The 18154-nt window shown below is 41.0% G+C and overlaps 1 long non-coding RNA gene across 1 annotated transcript in view; it reads left to right on the top strand.

Annotated features, from left to right (window-relative positions):
* LOC138151559 (uncharacterized) overlaps nt 1–18154 on the top strand; it is a 31802-nt gene that overhangs the window by 1734 nt on the left and 11914 nt on the right. Inside the window, exons 3-4 of the long non-coding RNA XR_011165858.1 lie at nt 10456–10606; nt 16009–16145. This is a non-coding gene — a long non-coding RNA (uncharacterized lncRNA). The remainder of the gene's footprint in view (nt 1–10455; nt 10607–16008; nt 16146–18154) is intronic.

The raw sequence follows: 18154 nt of genomic DNA, 5'->3' as shown, positions 1-18154 counted from the left end.
ATGTGAGTATGTGTGTGAGTGTGTATGTGTGTGAGTGGGTGTGGGTGTGAGTGTGTGAGAGTGTGTGGGTGTGGGTGTGAGTATGTATGTGTGTGAGTGGGGGGGGCAGTGTTCCCCCTGTGCTTATGGTCTTTCCTACTCTCCACTGTCCCCAGCTCCCAATCAACTGTCATTGCATCTTAATGCGTTTTCCAGCCCATTCTTCTCAGCGCACATCACCCTTGGAGGAAGGCTGCTTTTCTGGGCTCAGGTTCTCTCCATCTAATCTCTTTAACAAAGCCCCCTCACAAATGAAATATCTGAGGGGAGGCAGAGTCATTAGAGCAAATTAAAATGCATCTTGGAGAGATTAGCTGCAAAGCCATTCCCATACTGGACAATACCCCCTTTTCATGCCAGGCTCCGGCCGCTAGGAGACCTGCAAGCAGAGATTAAGGAACAAGAATCTTTGTTAATTCAGCCTAAAAGCCTTGGCCCTTTGGGAGATGAACCAGGGCTCAGCCCTACTGTACTGAGCCTGGAGATTCTGAGCCTAAATGTAAGCCCACTTTGGCCCCCTCTAGAGGATCACTGAGTCTTAGATGTACAAAAGAGGGTCATTTCACCCATCCCCCTGTCTCTGGCCAGGGTTCCCTCTAACCCAATCAGTCATATCAAGCTTTACTTGTTCCTAAAGGTTGCCAAAAAAAAGAAAATTTAGAACACAATGTCCCAAGCCACACAAACCAGGGACTCTGTTTAGAAGTTCTTGCTAGCCTCTTACCTGTATCATCCCCACCACCAACCTCCAGTTACCCTAAGTCTGCACCTTCTGCAGAGTGAATACCATTGTACCAGGTCTTCTCTCTGTCCCCTTTTCTGAAGGGTAATGAGTCAACTTATTGCTCTGAATTTATTTCCACAAAGGTTTGGAACAGGAAAGAAAATAACGTCTATAAACAGTCATTTTAGTACCCTGAGGATTAAAGGACCATAAAACAAATGTATAGCAAGTTATTTTAGTGGGACATAGGGATAGAGAAAAAGAAAGAGAGGGACAGAGACAGAAAGACAGAGGCAGGCAGAGACAAAGACAGAGACAGAAAAAAAAAGACAGAGAGACTGATAGAGACAGAGATAAGCAGAAACAAAAACAGAGACAGAGAGAGAAGAACAAACTCAGGTTTGTTGGACTTTGGTACAGAAGACCCTAAAGAAAGAGGAGAGACCCCAGGACCCTATCCAAAGACCTTGAAAACAGGGACCCTTGCCTTCACAGACAGACAGAGACTCTGGGACACTAAAGTATGAAATTATTACAGGATAGGATGCCACCAGTGGAGAGAGCAGAATATGGATGAGCTGAGGAGGTGCTTACCTAGGGTACCAACACGTTATCTGTACACTTCTATTTTAAGTAAATATTCTTGGCAACTAAGTGCCAAGCTCAATTATTTCTGCTTTGCTAAAACAGTTGAGTTCTCGATGGCCAAAGTACTGGACCTAGAATCAAGACCTGAATTCAAATTTAGCCTTCAACATTTCCAGGATATATAATCCCAGAAAAGTCACTTAAATCTTTTTCTACCCAAGTTTCCTGATCCATAATATTAGGATCATAATAGCACCTATCCCTCCCCCCCCAACAGGTTGTGAGGATAAAATAAAATAATATTTTAAGTGTTTTACAAACCTTAAAGATAGATAGGTATATATATATATATACACGTGTATATGTGTATATATAATACACACATATACATATATACATGCACATGCATACACATATGCATAGGAATAGGCATAGGCACATACGTATACATAAACACGTATACATATGCATATGCAAATACATTTACATGTATGTTAGCTGCTATTATTACTGAAGTTCAAGTATTATCAGTAGCCTCTGAATTTTGTCACCCTTGGACAAAAAGCCTTAGTTATGGTTCTGGAAAATAAGAAAGGAAATATCATTCCCCCAAAAAATTTCTAATGTTCTCTTCACTTGAATTACAACCTCAACCTTAGACAACATAATAATGATGACGATATTAACAACATTGAACAATAATAAAAGCTAGCATGTATATAGTGCTTTAAGATTTTCAAAGCCCTTTACAAATCTTCCCAACAATCCTTGGAGGTAAGTATTATTATTATCCCCATTTTACAGATGGGAAACTCAGTCAAGGAAAGGTGACGAGACTCACTCTGGGTCTCAAAACTGGTAAATGTCTGGAGTCTGCTTTGAAACCTCCTGATTTTGAGCCCAGCATTCTATGAACTGTGCCACCTGCTTCTAAACGAGGAACAAAACATTTCCCCCCCAAACCACAATACCTTCCCCCTCCTCCTCAGGCAATCCTTGATGATATCTGTCTTCTGAAGTCACTGTTACCACCACCACCACCCCTGTTCCTTATAGACTGCCTCATCTTGAGAGCCTCATGCTCCCAGTTATTTCTGGGTGATTGTTTACTTTCTGGAGGGTACTTCCATATATGATGTGCAGGTTGGGGGGAGGGGCACACCTTAGGAGTCATCTCCTCTAACCCCCTCACTCCATAGATGAAGAAACTATAACCCAGAAAGGTGAATTACTTTACCCAAGGTCACACAACTAGCAACCAGGCCTCCAGATTCCATGTTTAGGACTATTCACACTGTACCCACACTGCCTTCTAGTCAGTCTGCCACTGAGAAATTACTTTGCTCAGTTGCCCATGCACTGGTTTTGTCCTCCTTTGCCTTCATGATTTCGGTAAGAAACTCCCTCCCACATGCTCTTCACACACCCATGTCCTTTCCTCCCTTTTAAGTACTCCCAAAAGTTCATGGTCCTTTGTATTCCTGGGAATCTTGTTCCCAGTATTCCAACAACTCCTGGATCATTCCCCAGAATTGTTTTTAGAAACTGTAGTTATTTGTACTGAATGTGAGAATACATACCCACAGAAAGGTGTGTTCAACTCTTTTTTTGCTTTTATTCCTTTCTATGTGATAGGACCCCAAACTGTGACCTTCTTGAAGGCAAGAGGGTAAATTGAGTGGGCTACTTCCTCTGCTCTGACTCCCCACAGCATTCATTCATTTATTCAGTAAACATTTATTTAGTGCCTACTATGCATCAGGCACTATTCCAAACACTGGGGATACAAAGAGAGGGGAAAAAAGGAAAGGAAAGAAAAGAAAAAAGAAAAGAGAAGGGAAGGGAAGGGTAAGGGAAGGGAAGGGAAGGGGAGGGGAGGGAAGGGAAGGGGAAAGGAAAGAGGAAAGGAAAGAGGAAAGGAAAGAGAAGTGAAGAGAAGGAGTTCTTGCCCTCAAGGAGCTTACAATCTAATAGGGGAGACAAATCGCAAACAAATATATACAAAGCAAATAAATAGGACTCTGAATGCTGAGGTTTTCCTTAGGTGTAAGACATCTTAGGAAGTCAATCAATCAATTAAAAACATTTGTTAAGCACCAAGCATTTGTTTTTTGTTTTTTGTTTTTTTTAAAGCAATCGGGGTTAAGTAACTTGCTCAAGGTTACACGGCCAGGTGTTTCTGGGTGGGTGCTAAGTGTCTGAGCCCGGGATTCAATCTCCAGGTCTTCTCAACACTGGAGCCGGTGCTCTTACTTGCTGTGCTACCTGGCTGCCCCATCACCAAGCATTTGTTAATGTTACAGGCACTGTACTAAGTGCTGGGAATAAGAAAAGCAAAAAAATAGTCCTTGTCTTCAAAGAACTTATATTCTAATGAGAGGACAATATGTAAATGACTATGTACCCATAAGATATAGAGGAAGTACACAGAAGGTAAGTTCACAGAGGGAGTGGTGGCACTGAGGTGAGGTGGGACCACAGAAAAGGACTCCAGCAGGTAAGAATAGATATGTCTTAAAAGAAACCAAGTAACTAAGAGGCAGAGGTAAGGAGAGAGCTTTCCAAGTAGAAGGGAGTCAACAAAAAAGCACAGCTGGGAAATGGAGTCTTCATTTATAAGGCTTTTAGGTGGACCAGTATAGCTGGATTATGGAGTGGGTGGAGGGGAGTAAAACATAAGGCTGGAAAGGTAGAAGGAGATAGTAGGTTGTAAGGGGATTTAAATGCCAACCAGAGGGCAGGACTATTTTCTCCCAGAAGGCACCACTTCATTCCCCCTGTAATAATACAACTGTACTTTCTAGTACTTTGCCAACTGACAACTCCATAGGAGGTAGGGCGTGAGGTAGACCCTATTATAAGGAGTAGGCTTTCTGGCTGAGGAGATTAGAGAAGAAGGAAGGGAACGGACAGCTCCCTCTGTTTACTATAGCACCAGTCTAATTAATTGCCTACTGGAGTCTGGGAGTAGAAAAAAGACAGACCAGGAGGGGAACAGAAATTCTGACAGAGTTTGAGAAACTGGGGCAGGGGCAGGGGTAAGAGAATGGATCACTACTTCTTCATTCATGACTGTACCTTCCTGGGTGGCCCCTGCCTTTCCTACCCTCTTGGAAAACCTTTTTATCCTTCTACCTTTCCATCTATCCTCCTACCTACCCAGCTTAGTCCCAGCCATCCCCAGACCATATCCTCCTTAGCCCTCTCTTTTTTTTCTATTCCCTCAGAAGTCCTCCTTTGTCACAAGCAAGTTCTCTTTCACCTCATGCTCCTTTTTTCACATTCCTACCATCCTTTTCTCCTAGCTTTCTCCTGAAGATGCCACATCTCCTGGCATCCTCTCCAAAGCGGACAACTCACACTCATGTCTCCTGACATCCAGGAACACAAGGAGAGGCTAATCTGTCCCTTGATCCCTGGCACCACTCTCAGACCCTCTCTCTACTATTGCCACTCAGCTGCCACCTTTCCTCTTTTACAATTTAATCCATCCTGTCCAGTTCCTTGTAGCTGTTACCTTTAGACATCCAGGTTATCAGCCCACCTCCTCAGTGAATTCAATAAGTGTTTCCTGGACATCTCTACTCCAGTCCCTCTTGTCCCCTTCAAACAGCTTGACCTTCCAGTTCCAATTCCTCAATCTCCTTCATTTTCATGACCTCTGCCTTCAGTCTACCCCAAGGCAAAGGAGTAGTTATTTTTTTATCATACTTCCATTACCACCCACTCCTTCCCTACGAGTCAACAATTTGCCCCAGATTCTGAGTTCTCAGTTACATTTCTGCCTATTCTCAACAGATGTTGTTGACTGACAAACTAAATTTAGACCCTTGACACTTGTGTTGATCTGACATTGTCTTTTTTGTCTCCTGCTTGGCCCTGAAGGTAGTTCACAGCATCCTATAAGATGGAGAGGGAATAGTTTTCAATGGGTTCCATTGCCTACCAACACTCTACAGTGTCTCTCTGAATCAAGACATCATGTCCCAAGTGCTCTGGACAGGTTGCAGATGTTAAGGACACAAAGGAAAGGGAAAGAGAAATTTGCCAATGATTTTTAAAAAAAAAAAAAAAGCAGTTTCCACCTCTTCACTCCCCCCTCCTTTCCCCTCCCACTTAAAGAAACCTGTTTCTCTTTGACATTTTATTCAGCTGCTTCATCAGCCATCAGGGAAAACCCTTTTCTTATTTAGTTTTTGGACAAATCTCGGTTCACTTTTATCTTTTAATTATTTATTCTTGTTCTAACATCTGGACACATTCTGGGGGAAGGCTTCAAAGGGCTTCACTACGCCTTCTCTATACGAAACACTGAGAACCTGCATTCCTGGGCCAAGAACCCTGCTGGGAATACTTTGAGGCCAAAGACCCCCTTTCCTTCTAGGATTCTGGACAGCTCACAGGGTCAGGAGTGAGACTGGTCCCATGCCAGACTGCTGGCCAGTGAAGTGATCAGAACCCAAGTGAAGAATGTTAGTCAAAATCATGGCAATGGTAACAATCTTCGAGGCAGTCTGTGGAAGAGGAGGGTCTAGATCTCCAGGAAATTCAGACTCAGTTACATGGGCTCTATAGGCATCCCCAAAACAAGCCAGGGAAGTGAAAAGGATACTAGGATATAAGAAGAGAGGGGAAACAAAGACAAACTCTAGATTCTAATCCCAGGTTCTACTACTGACCTGCTATGGGCACAGGCCACATTTTGAGAGATCTCATTTTGGTTATCTTTAAAGGAAGCATGTTGAATTAGTCTGAGAATTCTCATGTTTTGAGATGTTACTTTTTATTATTGTTTCTCCAACAATCATGAGATGATCATGTTGGGAGGACTGGGAACATGCTTTTGCAAGGGAAAAGGCCACAATTCTGGCTGATGTCATTCCTTCTCCCTCCCCCTTCTGTTTCCTCCTTAGCTCCCTACCTTGTAACTAATATTCCTGGGACAAAAAATTCAAAGTTCAGCCAAGTCCCAACCCTTCAACCCAGTTCCTGGCTCCAAGAAAACAGAGCAGAACTCAGTAGGTTGGGGTGGCTAGGTGGTACAGTGAATAGAGCACTGGCCCTGGAGTCAGGAGAACCTGAGTACAAATCCAACCTCAGACACCACACACACACACACACACAAACCTAGCCATGTGACCTTGGGCAAGTCACTTAACCCCAATTTCCCTCCAAAAAAGGCAAAAATAAAAGAACTCAGTAGGCTAATAAGGTGAATGGCCATGAAAGTTACCAGCTACCTGGTATGGTAATGGAATGGGAGCTTACCTGGAAGCCAACCAATCAACAAGCACTTAAGTACCTTCTTCAATGTGCTAAACACTGCAAAGCCCTGAGTTTGAATTCCGCCTCAGACACTGATTAGCTGTATGAGCCTGAGCCAATTCCTTTCATCCTCATGTTCTTAAATGAAAATTGGGGATAACAGAGACCTGACCTCAGAAGATGATTGTGAAAATCAACTGAAATAACAAATACCAAGTCAACTATTATTACAATTATACCCAGTGAAAGTACTGCATTATATACATGTTACCTACCTCCCTGAAATGTTGGGAGGATAAAATGAGATAATTTTTGTAAAGCATTTTAAAAACCTTAAAGAACTATATAAATGTTAGCTATGGTGATGACAATAAGGACAATGACAATGATGATGGTGGTGATGATGATGATGATGATGATGATGAGGTTGGTGATGTTGGTAGTGATGTCAAGTGTAAACAGGCAGCTTAGCTGCCAGAAGAAGGAGGTAGAGCTAGGGAGAAATAATAGAAATCCCTGGTCAAACAGAGTAAGGCTAAAGTGATAAGAGAGTTACCTCTCAAGAAGGAGCTAGGGTTTCACTGTTATTGATTCTCAGACTGGGTGAAAGTTAAGACTCATGCACAGCCAGAATTAATGCTAGGATGTGCTAAAGAAGGAAGGTTGGAATTATTGTTATTATTTCTCCTTATTTTCCTCCTTTCTCTTTTGTTTTTCTTTAGCAAAAAACCTTTAGAAACTTGGGAGAAAAAAAATCTTCCTGAATCCCTGCAAAGATGTCACTCTAGATGCCCTTCCAGTTGTGCTGGGCCCACCCTAGGGCTTAGAACAGAATCTAGAAGAGGTAGGGATAGCTTCTCCAAGGAGAAGGTTTGGGGTCTTCAGGAAGCCCTTTGTCTGAGATTTAACCAAAATCAACTTCATGTTATAGATGGATGGGAGGTGTCAGAGATGAGGGGAAGGGGAGATAAGCTATATACTCTTCCATTGGAGAAAGCCTCCTGTTGATTGGGCCAGACCCAGGATGGATCCCAGCTAATCATTGCTGCTTTGGGAGCTTTTGGGGAGCTAAGCCTTGACTTCTTTCAGTTACGGGGCTGGGGACTGGAGAGGTGTCGTGCCAGACTTTAAATATCTTTCTCTCTCAAGTTGTCCCACTGACTATTTCTTCCTAATTGCTTATCTGTCTAGCACAGTAATATTTTGGGACATACATCCCAAAAGCCCTCTTCTCTCCACAGACAGGCATCTTTATTTTCTAGTGATAGGCTCCATCATAGATCCTCCAACCAAGGGAATGAACATCTTCTGAAGGAACCAACTTAGGAAGCAACAATCACAAAGAATCAATTGCGGCAAAGCCTCCCCTCTGATCTCATTGTAGCAACAAGCACCTATGTAGCATACCCAGGTGGCTGCTAGCACTGGTTCTTTGGTCTGCTTTTCTAAAGAAAAGCAACTTTAAAGGGGTCTTCAGAGAAACTATAAATAGAGATTACCAGCAGAAAAAAATGCAGAGAAAATAACACAAGTCAACAGACAGGGCTTCTAGCTGTCTGACCAAAGCTATACATATAGTTACCAGAGAGTGAAGCATTAACATCTGGGTTTTCACAGCCAGGGTTTCCTCAACTGTTACCCAGATTCTTGTTTGGCCAAATAACATGAACATTCTTCCAGTGAGTGAGCCCCAAAGCAAAACCTCACCTCAGAGTATATATACCCTTCTTCAGAGCCAGAGGGCATCACAGCCCTCATGACCCACTGCCTAATTACAAAGCAACAAAATGTGTGGGTCTTACTGAAAAACAAGCCTCCCCTAATCAAGTTTCTCTTGTTGGGCTCCATGTGAGGCCTATTAATGAACAGGGAAAATCTTCAACTCTCATTAACATTACACTCATGAGAAAAAGGGTTAACAGTGCTCCCTACTCCCTTTCATCTAGCATTTCATCCTGATCTTTCTCAGATCTAGCCAAATAAACTGGGGAAAGAATGAGCTAGTGGACTTTCCATTGTCTTTTCCCATCCACACAGTTCCCCTTCACAGTTCAATCATCTTCTAGGTTATCCCAGTCTCTAAAAGAGCTGTAACCAACCCTGTTCTCCATAGGTAAGACTTGGGTTTCAGCTCCTCTGTTTGGCTATGATCCTGATGAGTGACTGGACTCAAGCCCCTTCTCTCTGAGGCTCCATTTCTACCTCAAGAAAAGGGAAGGAATTGTGCTAAATGATCTCTGAGGTCCCTACCGATTCTGAAGGTTTATGATTTTCTGCTTAAACTGTCATGGTCCCCCACCCCTGCCTCCACACTCCCATGAGAAGATCTGAGAACCACACAGCAGGCTAATAAAGTTCAACCAGACAATGCTGTGGCTGTTGGCCCCAGGGTTAACCCCCTTACATAAAATCTCGGAAGTGAAGACTTCACTTCGAAAAAACAGGCAAATGATTCCCGTCCCTGTAATCATGAGCAGAGGAAATGAGCTGCTGGGAGAATTCAGAGCAGCACAGTAAATCCATGTGTGAGGAAGGAACTACTGCTGGAATGAGGGCACTTTGGGAGATGGCTGTAAGACAGACAGTGAGAGCTGGGAGCCTCCATGATTCCTATGGAATGCTCAAGCAGGAATTCAGTTCAATTCAATAAATAATTATGAAATCTATAGTACCTGCAAGGCACCAAGCTAGGCACTGGCAAGAAGCATAAGGACCATCTAGTTCCACTCCCTCCCTTTACAAGTGAGGGAAATGAGGCATAGATCAGGTGACTTGCCTGGAAATGTATAGATTAAATGAAGCAGAGCTCTGAGAAGCAGAATTAGTCTCCTAGCTCCTTAATCCAATGATTAGATAACCCTGGTTAGAGTCTCAAGGGAAAGACTCAGGTTCTCAGAATGAAACCTAGACTATCTCAGCTAAGCTTCCTTAAATCATAAAACCACTTTGGGTTTCCCTATTATTCAGTAATCATGCTCCAAGATTGAACTCAGCAACAGATTTGAAAATTCTACCCATAAATTTACTCAATGAGTGATCTTAGAGCAGGAATTCTTAATCTCAGTCTTTTTTTTAATCACAGACCCTTTATATATACACATATGTGTGTACACATATCTATATATATATATATAACACATATATATTATATATACAATATATATGTAATACATATAGAATAATACATGAAATATATAAAATATATTTTATTTTTTTGTTATATTTTATGTGTGTGTTCACAGACGCCAAGTTAAGATCCTTCCCTAGAAGGGAGGGTGGGGGAGTCATAAATTCTTCCATACCTTAGTTTCCTCTTCTCTAAGGAGGATATTGTGAGGGTGGGATCAGAATGGTAATGTTCTCCAGTCCATCGTAGAGGGGCAACCAATATAAGGATGGAAAGCCAAGAGATGATCATCTGTTTGTACTCCTGGTTTCTCTGATCATACCCTGTTTCCTAGCCCAGCCATACACATCCAATTAGAAAGGATAACAATCATAGTTCAGAACAACTGGAGAAGGGGGGAATAAACAAGGGAGGAAAAAAGAGAAATTAAAGGATCTCTGAGTTAATGTACAAGTTACGTTGTCCCTACCAGTTCAACTAAGTCAGAGAACTGAAGGACCTTTTTCTCTAAGCCAACTCTGCCATCAACCCTTTGGAAACTAAGACTGAGACAATCTATCGGGTGCCCCAGCCCTAGACAAGGGTGGGAAGAGTATATATTTTGTGGTCTTTGGATTGTAATTTATTTCTAGCCAAGCCATGTTGGCTGCATGGAAGCCAATTAGCATGGTGTGTGTAACCCAAATCTGTGCTGATGGGTAAATTCTGCTAGGATCGAAAGAGTCATTCAAATCCCAGGGATCTGGAAATCCCACCCTGTCTTCTGAAAGCTTTCCAAGCACAGGCGGTCCAGGATACACAGACCCAGCACGCAGTGTACCGTGAATGAGCAGAGCGTGGAGAAAGCTCCAGGGACTCCAACAGTAAGTGATACTACTCAGGAACACTGTTCTCTTGGGCTGAAGAGTCATCCCCAGTCTCTCTCTCTCTCTCTCTCTCTCTCTCCATTTTCTGTGTTTCTCTCCCCCATCCTCCCTGTCTCTGTCTCTGTTTCTGTCTTTATCTGTCTCTATCTGCCTCTGTCTCTCTCTCTTTCTTTGTCTCTCTCTTTCTCTATCCTTTGTTTATTTACAAAATTTGCATTTCAGAGGATCCTTTTATTTTCATCTTTGGGGTTCCAAGGACAATCATGGCCCTGTAAAAAATGTGCCCTAAATCTAGCATTTCACCAATGTACATATCACCCCCAGGCCCACATCTGGACCTGAGATCCACAGTACTCATCTTGAGAAAATCATGAGATTTGAACTGGATTGGACCATAAAGGTCACCTAATATGATCCCCTTATAGTTCCAGTTCTGAAAGAGACTATCTCGTCCAACTCTCTCCTTTGACATATGGAAAAAACCAAGGTCCATGGAAACTAAGTTGATCTTGGCCAAGATTATGTAGATGTTAAATAACAGAGACAAGATGTTAACCTGGTCCTCAACTTCGAGGACAGTATTGTTTTCCACTGAATCACATAACCTTCTTGTTTGAGAGTAGAGAAACAGAGTCAAAGAGTCAAGTAGCTTCACCATGTCACAGAGGATAGTATGCCACACTGCCTACAAAGTCAGGCATACAGTCTACATACATTTGTCTAATTAAATTCAATTCAACAAGCAGTTATTAAGTGACTACAATGTACAAAGCATAGTGCTAGACACTGGAGATGGAAAAACAAAAATGAAACAGTCTCTGCCCTTGAGAAGCTTACACTCTACTGAGGTAAGCAACATCTACATAGAAGTAAATATAAAAGCTATACACACTAAATATAAAGTGATTTGGGGACAGGGATGGGGAAGAGAAAGCTAACAACAGGAGAGATAAGAATAGGTTTGATAAAGGAGATCACACTGAGCTGAGTTGAGGAATGAGCTATGGATCTAATAAAAATTAAACACTTGGATAAAACATGAAATAGAATCTTTAGACATCTGGTTAAAATAGTGATGTGGAAGGTTGTATGGGGAGCTCAGCCCTCCCACAGGTGTTCAATCAAAAATCAAAAAGAATGCCTGAACAAATAATGATAAAGACATCTAGAGAAGCAACAGTAAAGTCCCTTATCCCACCCAGGATGGAACAAAAATACAACCAGAGCCAATAGGAGATCTTTTCTAGGAAAATAAGTGAAAGTTCAAATAAACAAGCCAGGAGTCTGCCCATACACTTGTCAGAGATGTTGTAGAAAAAAAAACTTGAAAACTGTAGCATTCTATATATAGGGACAAGAACTCCAGAGTGCTCTGAAAGTGAATGTGGAGCCCAAAGTCAGTAATATTCTGACAAATACACCTTAGGGTGGGGCCAAAAGTTCATGGCACCCTAACAAAATTTTTTAAGGGATCCCTGGAGACCATTGGCATTCTGTACCCGGATGTTCTAGGAAACACCAAAATTTTCCAGTAATTTGTGTGTAGATACTCCAAGAGAGACAGTCAACAATGAAAGGAACTCTAGATTAGGATGAAATAAGACTTGGTCAACCCTTCCAAGAAGTCTGGAGATACACAGTTTAGTCATGGAACAAAATCCTAAGTCTACTAAAGCTGGAGATATAAGTAAAGAGAAGAAAGAAAGAAGGAAACAAGCATTTATCAAGTGTCTACTGTGCTCAATGCTCACAATATTATTTCATTTGATTGCCACAACAACCCTGGGAGGTAGGCCCTATTATTATTCCAATTTACAGTTGCGGAAACTGTGGTGGGCAGAAGTTAAGTAACTTGACCAGAGTCACACAGCTAGTAAATGTCAGAAGCCAGATTTGAAGTCAGGCATTCCTGATTCCAGCCTAGTGCTTTATCCACTATGGCACCTAGTTACCTCTAAAAAGACACTGTAAATTATGAAAAAGTAATATGGGCCAAGCAATACCCAAGACATAAACCCAGAAGAAGAAAGTCCACAAGACTAGATAGTCTTAAAAGAGAAGATGATTTGACCACAGATTCTAAAAGAGTGCATAGAAGAAATGAAACAAGAAGTAAAATATGAAATTTTAAATGAAATAATAGGAAAGAATTCAAAGGAGAATAAATATCTTAGAACAGAAGATGGGATACCTTCCTTAGGTAATGTATTCCTTAAAAAAATCAGAATGGAGCAAATAGAACTTAATTATTAAATAAAACAACAAAATATTAGAACAAAATCTCAAAAATTAAAAAAATAGAAGAAAACTTAAGTTATATACTATTTTTTAAAACTGTCCCAGGAAATAGGCCAAAGAGAAGCAATTTTAGAATCATCAGGCTCCCTGTAAACCATGACCAAACAAAAAACCTGGATACTCTATTTCAAGAAATCACAAATAAAAAATGCCCATGTCTTTCAGTACCAGAGGACAAAGTGAAAACAGGAAGAATCCATCAGTTAACTACTGAAAGAAACCTCAAAATGAACAATCCCTGGAACATCACAGCTGATATACAGAACTTCCAAGTTAAAGAAAAAAACTATTCAAGCAACCAGAAAGAGTTCAAGAACCAAGAAGCCACAATCAGAATCACACAGAAATTGGCAGCAACTACTTTAAAGAAGAGAAAATCTTGGACTATAGTACAAGTATACTCCCATTTTATTGCATTTCACTTTATTGCACTTTGCAGATATTGTGTTTTTTACAAATTGAAAATTTTTGGCACCCTGCATTGAGCAAGTCTATCAGCATTCTTTTTCTTTATTTTTCTTTTTTTATTACTTATTTTTTTAGTTTTAGTTTACAATATTCATTTCCACAAGATTTTGAGTTAGAAATTTTCTCCCCGTCTTTCCCTATAGACCACCCCATAAGTGTTCCCACTGAATACCCCTCCCCCAATCTGCTCTCTCCTATATCCTCCCCCATTCCTCCTCCAACTTTCCAGTAGGGCAAAATGGATCTTCCTACCCTAGTGCCTGTACATCTTATTTCCCAGTGCGTCTAAAAATAATAATAATAATAATTTTTTAAACATTTGATTTTAAAACTTTGAATTCCAGATTCTTTCCCTTCTTCCCTCATCACCCACCTTTACTGAGAAGATAAGCAATTCAATATAGGTTATACATGTGTAGTTACACAAAATGTTTCCATAGTGGATATATTGTGAAAGACTGACTATGTTTCCCTCCATCCTCTTCTGCCCCCCACTTGTTCTATTTTCTACTTTGACCCTGTCCCTTTTCAAAAGTGTTTGCTTCTAACTACCTTCCCCCCCCAATCTGCCCTCCCTTCTGTCATCCCCCCTTCTTATCCCCTTCCTCCCTACTTTCCTGTAGGGTAAGATACCCATTTTAGTGTGCATGTTATTCAATCCTTACCTTCCTGTTCTACCCTCTCCATTGTAACAGTTTTCCTTTGTCTCTTTCATATGAGATAATTTGCCCTATTCTGTCTCTCCCATCTCCTCTCATTCCTCTCTCACCTCTTAATTTTATTTTTTAAATATCATCCCTTCCTATTCAATTGATCCTGTGCCCTCTCTCTATGTATACCTGTACACATATGTATACACACACTCACATATATATTCATACACACATATACCCTCCCATATAGACATATATATGTATGTATACATATATATACATTTATATCCCCTTCAACTATTCTCATATTAAGAAAAGTTTCATCAGTTACAATTATCATTTTTCCATGTAAGAATGTAAATAGTTCAACTTTGATAAGTTCCTTATGATTTCTTTTTCCTGTTTACCTTCTCATGCTTCTCTTGCTTCTTGTATCTCAATGTTATATTTTCTATTCAACTCTGGTTTTTACATCAAGAATGCTTGAAAGTCCTCTATTTCATTGAATGACCATATTTTCCCCTGAAACATGATACTCAATTTTGCTGGGTAGGTCATTCTCTGACATGTGACATGACATCTCTAACATGTTAAAGACCAATTGGCCAACTGAGGCCTGAGAGCTTTTAAAGAGAACTCACTGACCACTGGCAAAAGCCTTGGGTGATGCCTGATTGGGGCATGGAAGAGAAGACCCAAGTCTAATCCAGGAAGTTGAATGGTAACTAACTTTTTCCTTCTCTCCCTTCCTTCCTTCCTTTCATTGCTTCTGGCCATCTTCCCTCCCTTCTTTTCTTCCTTATTTCCTGACTCTCTTCTTTTATTCTTCATTGAATAAAAAAGTCTCCTTTCATTGCCTCCCTTTTCCTTTCCCTTTATCCCTCCATTCTTTTCTTCCTTACTTTTTTCCTCCCTCCTTTTTTATCTCCCTCCATTCCTTCCCTCTATCACTCATAATTTTTCTTCCTTCTTCTTTTCCTTTTTTATCTCTCTCTCCCTTCACTCCTTCCCACCCTCCTAATTTTCCTTCCTTTCTCTTTAACTTTTTTATCCTCATTCTTCCCCTTTCTCTTCTTCCCTTTCTCCTTTTCTTTCTCTTTTTTCATTTTCTTCCTCCTCACCTTCTCCCTTTCCTTCTGTTACTTCCTCTCTCCTTTTCTTTTCTTAATCACTCTCTTCCCTTTTTCTCCCTTTCTTTTTCCCTTTCTTTCCTTCCAACTTTTCTTCTTTCTTTGTTCCCTCTTTATCCCATCCTTTTTCATGTTTTCTTCTTTCAATCCTCCCTTCCTCCATTCTCTCCTCTCTTCCTCCTTTCTTTCCTTTTTTCTCCCTCCCCTTTTTTCTTTCCCTCTATTCCTTACTTTTTCTTTCTTCCTTCTGTTATTTCTTTCCTTCTTCCCTCTTTTTCATCTTTCTTACCTCTCCACTTTCCTTCCTTTCTTCCTTCTTTTTTCTTTCCTTTCTTCCTAACTTCCTCCTTTCCTTCTTTTTTTTTCAATGACCATGCTCAACATTTCAGAAAACTTTTCCTCTGAAAAGACCCTGGGGCTAACAAGAAACAAATATGGACATCATGAGTCTGTCCAGGCCACTTTATTATTGGAATCCTTCTTGTGAATCAAGCACCCACATTCAATAGATGTAAGGCCTGGGAAAAATCAGGGCAGATCTTAAAGGACTTTGGACAAGTGAGAATTTTCATCCAAATTTTTTAAAAAATCTGCTTTCTCCTAAGAACTAGTTTTTCTTCCTCGCTTCATGTACTTTATGTTCACATGATCACACATTTAGCACTGGAAGGGAGCTTAGAGGCCATATGGTCCCAAGCCCTCATTTTACAAAAGAAGAAACTGAGGCCCAGACCCTTCATGACATCATTACTGTAAAAAGTTTCTGGGATTTGCAATCATGATAAATTCTAGCAGATTTAGATATGTTCAAAACTTTCTGAAAAATTGATTATGTGTGGGCTTTTCACAGAAATCTTTGCTTCTTAGAAAGAGAATTGGATTGAGCATCAGAGGGTGTGGAGTCATGTCCTAGCTCTGCTTAGCTGTATGATCATAGGCAAGCAATTTAACTTCTCTGGACCTCAGTTTGCCTATCTGTAAAAAGAGGTAAGTGGACAAAGTGACCCCTTCTGAATGGATAATTGCATGATTTAAATGTTGATCGAAAAGGAAGAACAACATAAGGTAAGAAAATGAACACTTATTACTTACAAGATGCAGGTATTGAGGGAGAAACAAGATTTGGATTAAATATATTCCCTACCCTCAGGAACCTACAAGCAGTTAGTGGATAGAGCACCCTGCCTGGAGTCAGAAAGATCTGAGTTCAAATCCAGCCTCAGACACACCGTGTGACCCTGGGCAAGTTACTTAGCCCTATTTGTCTCAATGTCCTCATTTGTAAAAATGAGCCGGAGAAGGAAATGGCAAACCCTCCAGTGTCTTTGCCTAGCAAATCCTAAATGGGGTCATGAAGAGTTGGACATGACTGAACAATGATAACAAAAGAGGAAAACACACCAAGCTAGAGACCTACATAATGCCCACTATTAAAATAATTAGTCCTTCCTGTAACAAGCGTCCTGCTTATGTGAAGGAAACACCTTTGTTCACTCAGAGAGAACTCTGAGTTTTGATTATAGCTGTCACTATGAGAAAATGTGGTGTGAGCCCAACTGGGCACATGATACCTACTTTTGAAATTTGAGCCCAAGCTCTCACCCTGAAAGGTAGCCAGGGGATGAAGACTCAAATTAGGCAGTAAACTAATTTAGCTGTTGAATGAAATTTATGGAGCTAAGCAATTCAATTCAAAAAAACAGATTAAGTAATACCCAAGATGTATTCCTCACTGTGCTAGAAGCTGGAGCAGAGGTTTCAGTCTGGTTAGGGGAGAAGACAGAGACACAAATAACTCTGATATAAGTTACGATGAGAAAAGCATACTTGGAAGGGTCCAGCTGAAGAGGTGGAAGGCTAGGGAGAAAAGGGTCTTTTCTAGGCCATTATGATCAGGAAAAGCATGACAGAAGAGGTGTGTCTGGGGGCCAGCTAGGTGCAGAATATAGAGCACTAGAGTCAGGAGGACCTGAGTTCAATTCTAGCCTCAGACATTGACAGGTACTAGCCGTGTGACCCTAGGCAAGTCACTTAACCCTGATTTCCTTGGGGGGGGGGGGAGAAAAAGAAGAGGGGTGCCTGAGCAGGGCCTTAAAGGAGGAAAAGGATTTCATCAAGCAGAAAAATGGTAAGGGAGAGCATTAGAGGCAGGAGGAAAAGTCATGGAGAAGAAAGAGTTTGGGCCAAGATAAAATAATATCTGGTAGCCTAGCTGTATTTGAATGTAAAATGGATAAAGGATCGTAGCATGTAATAAGGATGGAACAAATGATAAAGGTTACAATTATTATAGTTGGCCACAAAAGCATGAACATGAATGCTTCGTGTTTTACAACCTTGGGCATTTAGTCACTGGAAACAGGCTGGATCCTACTCTATGACAATACATTTCCTTTCTCTGAAATCTCTAAGATTCAGTTGGGAGAGTGGTGACAGTCAGGGGCCCCCCTGAAGGACAACAGTGTAAGGATCCTGTGGATGATAATCAGGGACTAGTCAAGGGAAAGGGGCAAAGTAAAGAAGACAGGCAGGCCAGAAACCTGTCTCCACAAGGAACTCCCTCCCATATTAGCACCCTGGAGCAAAGGTCTGCATGTCCTCCCCTAGTTCTACCTCTGTCTTTCTAGCCCCACAGTTATTACAGCACAGCAAATTAAGGAAGAGAAATGGACAGCACCCTGTCTTCATAAAAGAATGCTGTCTTAGGAGGGAAATCCTGTTTGATACCAACCAGTAATTTCCTAATGCCTGTTGGGATCTTTTACATGGGCCATGCTAAATCCCCAGATTGGATCACTGCTATGATTGTCCTTAAGCAGATGTCATCATCTGAGTTTTATTAACTGTCCTCTAATCCAAAGAATGGTTCAATCACTCATTTAGAATATGGGAGGGCAGGTTTCAAAAAAGTTCTAAGGAGTGAAAATTATGTTTGAATGTATTTCCAAGGAGGCAACTGATAGATTTTTATTGTGAATTAACTTAAGTTGCTGTCA

This window comes from Petaurus breviceps, unplaced genomic scaffold (genome assembly GCF_028583685.1).
Source record: "Petaurus breviceps papuanus isolate PSGF00001 unplaced genomic scaffold, PetGlider_PUasm1.0 90903, whole genome shotgun sequence".
NCBI classification, from domain to species: domain Eukaryota; kingdom Metazoa; phylum Chordata; class Mammalia; order Diprotodontia; family Petauridae; genus Petaurus; species Petaurus breviceps.
The sequence above is the reverse complement of the archived record's forward strand: the minus strand, read 5'-3'. Positions and strand labels throughout refer to the sequence as shown.